Source organism: Microtus ochrogaster, chromosome 18 (genome assembly GCF_000317375.1).
Source record: "Microtus ochrogaster isolate Prairie Vole_2 chromosome 18, MicOch1.0, whole genome shotgun sequence".
Lineage (NCBI taxonomy): Eukaryota > Metazoa > Chordata > Mammalia > Rodentia > Cricetidae > Microtus > Microtus ochrogaster.
This window is the reverse complement of record NC_022020.1, coordinates 46,236,568-46,245,235: the sequence shown is the minus strand read 5'-3', so window position 1 is coordinate 46,245,235 and position 8,668 is coordinate 46,236,568.

The window sequence follows — 8,668 nt, the reverse complement described above, 5'->3', positions numbered from 1 at the left end:
TCAGGTCCAATTCCCCTCAGGGCATTGATGAAGCTGGACTTCCCTGCTCCAAACTCTCCAGTGACAGCAATGTTTATTGGGACATTATCAATATTTTTTAAAGCATCCCTGATTACAGAGTTTGCCCCCTGAATGTTTCCTTTTGTCAGGTGTAACTCAATTGAATCGATGGTTTCCTGAGAAATGATTTTGCTTTCTTTCTTGGTTTTCTTAAAATATCCTGTAAAACTGGACTGCAAATCTCCATGGTCTTCATTCTTAGATGTATCAGAGAATAACTGATCCATGACTGTTGATAAAAGTGCCCTGAAAGAAGGAAGGGAGAGTAAGTTGCAAGATATTCAAGATGCCTTTATGCTTAACATTGAGTTCTTTATGTTGCAATCTTGGATGTGTCCTGATGTTGACCATATATATTATGCTGATTCTTTTCTTTTTTTCCCCCACAGGCCAAAGCAGATTCTTTATTCACTAACCAATAAAAGCACCACATATAAAGAAGGACTTCCCACACCTTTTCCTCCTTTCTGTTTAAATAAAAAGGAAGATTTTAACTTTAACATAGTAAAATTACATACGGCAAGACAGGTATCAAGCAAGAAATACAGTTACAATATTTATATCTACTTTATTGTTTATCATATTCTTCAACTCCATCAAAGACTCCAGAAAGATATACTATTACCTAAATAAACAGGAAGTGCATTGTAAGCAACTTCCAAATCAATCAAGATGACAGAGACTTCTTGCTGCCTGGACAGTTACTCAAAGTTTTTCTGTATTGTTGGGGCATCCATCTTCAGCCTACAAGCCCATAATATCCAGCAGACTTTTCAATGAAGCAGGAAATTTCAAAGACAGTTCCACCTATATTGGCAGTTTGTCAGTCACTTTCTTCGGTGTCTTGCAGAATGTTTGGCAGACTCTTTCATGAAGCAGGAACCCTGAAGGACCATCTCACCTTTAGGCAAGTTCATTTGCTGATTATTTTCAGTCAACAAGATATAAGCTGCTGTCCTTTTGGAGGAGAAAAATCTCATTTGAGGGAGTGCCTCCATCAGATTGGCCTACGAGAATCCTTATGTGCTATTTTTTTGGTTGAATATTGATGTGGGAGCTTCCAGCCCACTCTTGGTGGTACCGCTCCTGGACTGTGTAATTTAAGAAAGCATTATCAAACTATTGGGAGCAAGATAGTAAACAATATTCTCATTGAAGCACAATTAATTAAAAACTCAGAGAAAGAAATTGGGGTTCAATATTGTAACATGATGACCTGCTTATTGGAGTTTCCGTCCTGCCCAGTTTCTGCAGCCGTTATGCCCCAAAGAAAATCACACATAATTGACAGAATACAGAATTGTCTTGCACCACAACCTGAAGGCCATAAGGACAAACCAGGCATCCATTTGGTTCTTATGTCTACGTCAGTCTGAAATGGTGATCCTGCTTCCAGGAATCTCAGAAAGAGATTATGTCTGAGAGCTGTCTCTGCCCATTTTATAATCCTCTCTAGGCTGGGATTAAAGGCACACCACTGGGATTGACGACATGTACCGCCTGGTTTCTATGGCATCTAATGTGGCTACTGGGATTTAAGGTGTGTGTTACCTCTGCCTTGTCTTGTAAGGTTGATCATTGAGGCTGTTTTACTCTCTGATCTTCAGGGAAGCTTTATTTATTAAAAAACAAATAAAATGTCACATCATCTCCTATTGATACTGCCTCTACTCCTGCAGAGTTTCTGCCCAGATTTTCCCCCGTGATTGACTGTGAGCAGAGTGCGTAAGCCTGAAAAACCCTTTTCTTTAGAAATTCTTTTGGTCATAGTATTTATATTATAATTAGAAAGGAAGCTAAAAAAAATTTTACTCTCAGTTAAACCCTTCATTAAAGAAAAAATAATACTTAAGTAAATAAAAATAATATAAAATGTACAGGTATCCTTTTGCCAGCATCATCAAGTAATCAAGTATAAAATCATGACTAACTGTGTTGCATCTAATTAGAACTGGAATATTTTGTTTGAAATCTGAGATGTCTTTACCATCTGTGCACACTTCCCTCAGTGTTTGCTTTCAAATGAATAGAAATTTAACATACATCTAATTTTGCACACTGAAAAATAAATAACAATAAATGGCAATTGACACCAGTGTTTAATCAATGCCAAATCTCTCTAATGATCACACAAATCTGGTTTTGTCTGTGTTATTTTGTTTTCAAAAATATTTCAGCAAGTTCAGCTATTGTGTTTTGCTGAAATAATTCTAACTTTGCCTAGATTTACTTTCCTTCTATCATTTTCCTGACATGGAACTCATCTCCATGAAGAATATAAACTTAAAATAATACAAAACTTCTTATACCTTAAACTCTGCATTAAAATGCATTTATTTAATACAATATTTTTGTGTCCTCATGTCATCATTTAGATTCACTATTTTTTTTTTAAACCTTTTCTTTTATGAAAGCAGTCTAACTGAGCACTGGAGATGTAGTTCAATTGGTAGAGAGTTTTCCCAGCATGAATAAGACCTTGCGTTCAATCCCCAGCACCTCATCAAATGTACGTGCTTGTGGATCCCTGTAATTCTGGAACTCAGGGAGTAGAGTAAGAGGGTCATCTTTGGTAGTGAGTTAGAGGCTAACCTGGGCTCAAGTTCATTACAAGGCTCAACAGGTAAATACACTTGCTGCCAGGTCTAAGGACCTGAGTATAATTGTTGGGCATTTAGCTAGCACAGATCTCATATTTCTACCCTTTATTTTCCACAAACCTGCCTACAAGACCTCGCATGACAGCGCAACGGACCTTACAATCAGTTATGGAACCCGCAAATCCCCATTGTCACCCTGGAGTTTCCTCTTTCTGTCTCTCCCACATCAAATTAGTTCACAGGCTTAGGCTCTATTTCCTAATCCACTTACAATTGATCATTCCTCCTCCTTTACCCTCTGCAAGACCTCCTCAATTCCAGCTTTGATTATGTCATCGATATTGCTATATTTCCTGGGATTGTTTCTGCAATAACATGGATAATCAATCAGCCAGAGTTATCCTAGTGACACTGACGTCATACCATGTCAAGGCAATTCTGACAGGCACCACAAAGATTTCCATTTCCACCAGGCAACATTCATTGGGTACACAGTGCACATGCTCCATACATTATACCTTTGAATACTTATTGCATTTCTGGAGCCTCTGGTGTCTGGATTCCAGCCCCCTGGTATCTTGGGCTGTCTTCTCATCTCATCACTTTGAATCTCGCGACTGCTTCTATGTCTTTTTGTTCTCTCCCAGTAACCACACGGATATTAATCACCTTTCTCTAGGTCCTGCTTCAATTAGGCAGGATTCAGGATTTATATTCACATTGGGATGTACAAATATGCCTTCCTCTTATCATTTATTATTCTTTCATTATGTTTCAGTTTCTCCACAGCCCTTGCCGCCACATAGTGTGTATTTGTCGTTCATTTGCTGTTACCCTCCCACAGTATAGTGAACCTCACACAGCAGAAAGTGCTTTTGTCTTGTTCACTTCTTCACCATCAACACGCAGATATATCACCAGGCAATTAAAGGGGGCTGTGAGGAAAACACTTGGAGTTGACTGTGAACACTTGTGCCTGTTCTGTAGTTCTAACTGCTCAGTGGGAACCTGAAGTCTTAGTAGATTCTTAAACAGTGGGTGCCAACAGTCTGGGGAGAGCATAAAACCAGTCTAATACAAAACACAGATGTCCTTAGAATCATACTGTGTATGAGCACAAGCGCATACAAACCCACTGCACATAAAGCCCCTGTGCAATCTACAAGACAAATGGGTACAGCTGGGCAAGAAACCAGCGCTGCAGAACTTTGTTCAGTCTGGCTGCAGGCACAGGATGGGAAGAGGTGGTAAAGAGATTGTCCTGAAAGGGAAGCTAAACAAGATTAGATAAACTACATAGCCTCATTTACTGTTGAAGGTGACAGTCAGCCACAGGACACAGACAGCACGTCCCTGAAACACACGAGCTCTTCTCACCTCTTCAGGTTTTCTCTCTCATTCTTTTAGTTCTAGCTCCAGGATCTGTGATGCAGACTCCAGTGTGACAGTTGTCTGCAAGGTCTTTCCACCGAGTATGAACACAGGGAACGAGAAGGCTGTGACAGAGCGAGCATTACAATATGATGCCTGCCTATATTCTCACTCCTTCCACTCTTCAATTGGATCTTGGGAGCTCAGTCCAGTGATCCGATGTGGGTCATTGCCTCTGTTCCCATCTGTTGTTGGACGAAGTTTCTATGGTGATATTTAAGATAATCATCAGTCTGACTACTGGGTTAAGGCCAGTTCAGACACCCTCTCCTCTATTGCTTAGGGTCTTAGCTGGGGTCATCCCTGTGGGTTCTTGGGCATTTTTTTTTAGAGCCAGATTTCTTGCTAACTCCGTAATGACTTCCTCAATCAAGATATCTCTTTCCTTGCTCTTGTATCTGTCCTCTCTTAGTCCCTCAAGTTCTCCTCAACCCCCCCTTCTCCCCTTTCTTCTATCCCCTGCCCCCATGCTCCCAAATTTTTGTCTGATTCCAATTTCCAGGTGGGTCTACATATGTTTTTCTTTGGGTTCACCTTATTACTTAGTTTCTCTAGAATCCTGAACTATAGGCTCGTTGCCCTTTGTTTATGACTAGTATCCACTTATGAGTGAGTACATACCATATTTGTTTTTTTGGGGTCTGGGTTACCTCCCTCAGGATAATGTTTTCTAGTTCTGTCCCTTTGAATGCAAAATTCAAGATGTCTTTTTTTTTCCTGCTGAGTAGCACTCTAATGTGTAGATGTGCCACACTTTCATCCACTGAGACAGTTTGCTTTACCTAAGGGTAGCTCACCAACTCCAACTGGACTGGGAGTGAATGAGCACGGGAACAACCAAGCCCCTCTGAAGAGGGTTGATAGCTGGGGCAGACTGAGGGGCCACTGATAGTGACACTGGGATGTGTCTCTACTGCATATACTGGCTTCATGGGATCCTATTCTCTTTGCATGTAATCTTGCTCAACCTAGATGTAATAGGGAGGGCCTTGGACTTTCCACAGGGCAGGGTGCATGGCACTCCCTTAGGGTTGAAGGGGTGGGGTGGGAGGCTCTGTGGAGGGAGAGGGAGGAGACTGGGAGGAGGGGAAGGAGTGGGAATTTGGATTGGTATTTCTTTTAAGTAATAAAAAAATAAGTAAATAAAAAGTAAAAAAAAAATAATGCCTGCCTAAATGACGGCTGCCACCACACCTTGACAGAGATCATGTCCCTCACAGATGGAGGGAAGCTCCTTAACACTCCTGCTTTACAATAAAGAAAACCACAGTAAAGAAGATTCTTCAGGCACAGATTTCCACAGACAGCTGCAGCATAAGCAGTGTTCAGAGAGACCTCTTCTCCACAGATAGGAGGCCTCGGGATGTAAGGAATTAAATAGTTGACCATGAACTAGGAAGCAATTTTAGATGAGATTTAATAAACTTCCTACACAATGCAGAGATACTCCATTACTTATTAACAACCATTTTTTTTTGGAGAGGAATAAGTGACAAGCCAAAACAACTTGAGTTTTTACCAAAATAAATATTGAGATTGTTTCCTTTATGTCTACCTCAATGAATGATTGGCTAAGACCATCCACAAACAATCGTGCCTGCTTCCCACCAAAGTTCCTGATCTTCCAAACTGAGGCCCCTCACTTTCAGGGCATGTTTCTAAATGTCCTGTTGCCTGTCATTTCTTTAGAGATGGTGAGGGTTCAAGGTAGACTGAGTACTGCTGTCCCCTTACCAGATTATCCTGTGTCCAGTGGATTTCCTCACTGGGTTCAGCTGCAGGAACCACGCTCCACGGTCCTACAGTCTTTTCTCTTGTAGCCCCTCTCTGCTTCCTCTGTGGAAAAGTCGCAGGTTCAAGTCAGCAGGACGGGACTTATACACTCTTCTGACTTCTGCCCCTTCCCTCTCAGTGGGTTTTGACCAATCATCTAAGCGTATGGATCTTGCTGTTTTTATGTATCACCTGTACTTCCAAGAAGAAGAAAGAGAAAGTGAAACTATTGGCTGTTTTTCATTCTATTATCTCTTCATTTCTTGGCAACAAATGATGGACAGTCATAAAATAATAACAGAGTGGAATGTGGCCTTTGGAATCGGGGCAACATGGGCAAGTATCTGACTAGATAGGCAGGAACACAACCCTTGAAAGGCAATTTTTCTGATCCCTGACTTTACAAATGCAACCTGAACTAGTCACACAAAACATTGTCCCAAGTCCTGTGCAGAGGTCATTTTTTTGTCTCATTCAAGAAAATACTCATTTTACCCCCCTCTAATTTCTCATGGTTGTAAATTCACATTTCTTAATTCTTCTCATTCTCAATTCCCCTGTCTATGCTGCTATTTAGTTCAGCATGGGCTTGGTAGGTCTTACACCTGCTGTCACAAGCATGGAGAATTCATATGTGGAGCTGCCGTGCTGTGTGCAGAAGACAGTTTCCCTGTCACCATCCACCAACTCTGGCTCTTTCAGTCTTGTCATCCTCTCTCCTACAACCATTCCTGTGCCTTTAGAAGAAGCATTAATATATTCCATTTAGGGCTGGATAGTTTTCTGTGTCCTAGTCTCTGTGTCTTGGTCTGGGTTGATGATCATCTGCTGCAAACACAAGCTTCCACGATGAGGGTTGAGAGATGCCTTATATCATTATACCCATGGCTTATATCATTATATCTGTATCCATTCTATGGGTATAACGATAACTCATTTGGAGGTAGCTTAATATTATATTCATGACAATTGCATAGTGGTACTTTCATACAGTTACAGTTGTTCTCAGTGTTAATATAATACTCTGGGTATAATATAGAGCTTACACAAGGCCTCCAGACCTCTTGTTTGAGGAATTATTTTCTGAAGTTCACACTAAGCAATTTCCCATCCATGTCTCACCTGGACACTTCCAATGCTTCATCAGCTTTATAACATTTTTTTTTAAAGGAAAAGGGACAAGATAAAGTCAAATACTACTAAACTGAAGCAGAAAGAGAAAGGATGAATATGAGAGTAAAAAAAACGGTTGCACAATAAAGACAAAAAAAAAATAAAAAAAAATCAGGTAAACATTTAAGGGGTGGTGCTGGAGAGATGGCTCTGGGTTAAAGAGCACTTGCTGCCTCTCAGAGGAGCAGGGTTTTCTTCCCAGCACCCACATCAGGTGATTCACACCACCCGCCAAGCCAGCTCCAGGGATTCTCAGCCTCTGGCCTATGCAACCCTCCAAATAGCATATATCACATAGATAAACACACATGCACACAATTAATAAAATAATTAATAAAATAAAATAGATCTTAAAATAACAAAAGAGACAGAAAATTAAAATACAACCAAGGAAATATACCATCAAATGTATAGGCATAAAAATTAAGGGACAAAAGGGAAAACATTTGCTGTTCTTCAGTTGCTCCTCCATCTTATTTTTTGAGACAGGGTCTCTCCTTGAACTTGGAGCCCGCTGACTCAGCTAGATGGGCTCTGCAGCAAGCTCCAGGAATGTTCTTCTTCCCATACTCCCAGGACTAGGTTTTGAATCTGTTTCTCAACCTCTGAAGTTCCATGTGGATGCTGGAGATTCCAATAAATGTCCCCTTGTTAGCATAGCAAGCACATACCTGACAGTGTCCTCCCAGTTCTCTCATGAACGCAGTTCTAACTGATCTAGTAAGGTGGGCATTGAATACTGGCTCTCTCGTGCCCAATTCTCTCTGTAATGTCTGTCCTTTCTTCTTTATATCATGGAACCCTTACATGTGGTGACCACGGGTTCCTAATGGTTCCTGCGGGACTGTCCACCAGTCAATGATGACCTTGTGTTGCCTTGGATTATGTAACCTCTACCGCAAGGAGAACAGGCAGTTCTATTACTCTGTGCACTCGCCACGTTCTCAGGTTCATCCAGTTATCCTCACATCCCACAGCCCCATGAACTAGGGGTGGGAGTCTCTGTTATTGTTTGTTTAAAAATTCCAATTAGAGCAATTCAGGCTGTTATGCCCCTTGATTCTCCTAGTGTCCTGTCATAGGTTATTCTTTAGGTCCCCAGCTGCTTGTTGAATCATGGAATTTCTTACTCTTTGTATGAAAAGATGGGGCTTCAGGGTTATCTTTTGTCATTTTTACCTTGTTTTTTTCCCTCTTTGTCCTTCAGTTCTTCCCATAGGTTCCAAGTTTTAGGATCCCAGGAAGACCTCTTTAGTACAGATCTAATGTAATTTGTGATCCCTGCATTCTGCCACCTGTGAACTAGCAAGACAATATCTCCATTTCATCTTCCTTTTATCTTTTGACCCCATCAGTGCTAGTGTGAAAGACAGCATTTGCCTGTCCAAGGGTGATGCCGAGACTCTTTCTCTGTTATCTTTGACCTTGTTCATTGAGGCCAGTGCTCACAACTGAACCTAGAGCTTGCCTATAAAGTTAGATTAGTTATTCACTTTAGCCAGTTTGCACTGCAAATCCCTGGTCTCTGTTTGAGAGAATTGGAGTTACCTATATCCACTCACTTTATACATGGGTTATAGGGATCTGACCTGCAGGGTTCATGCCTGCACAGCAAGCACTTCATCCGCTGA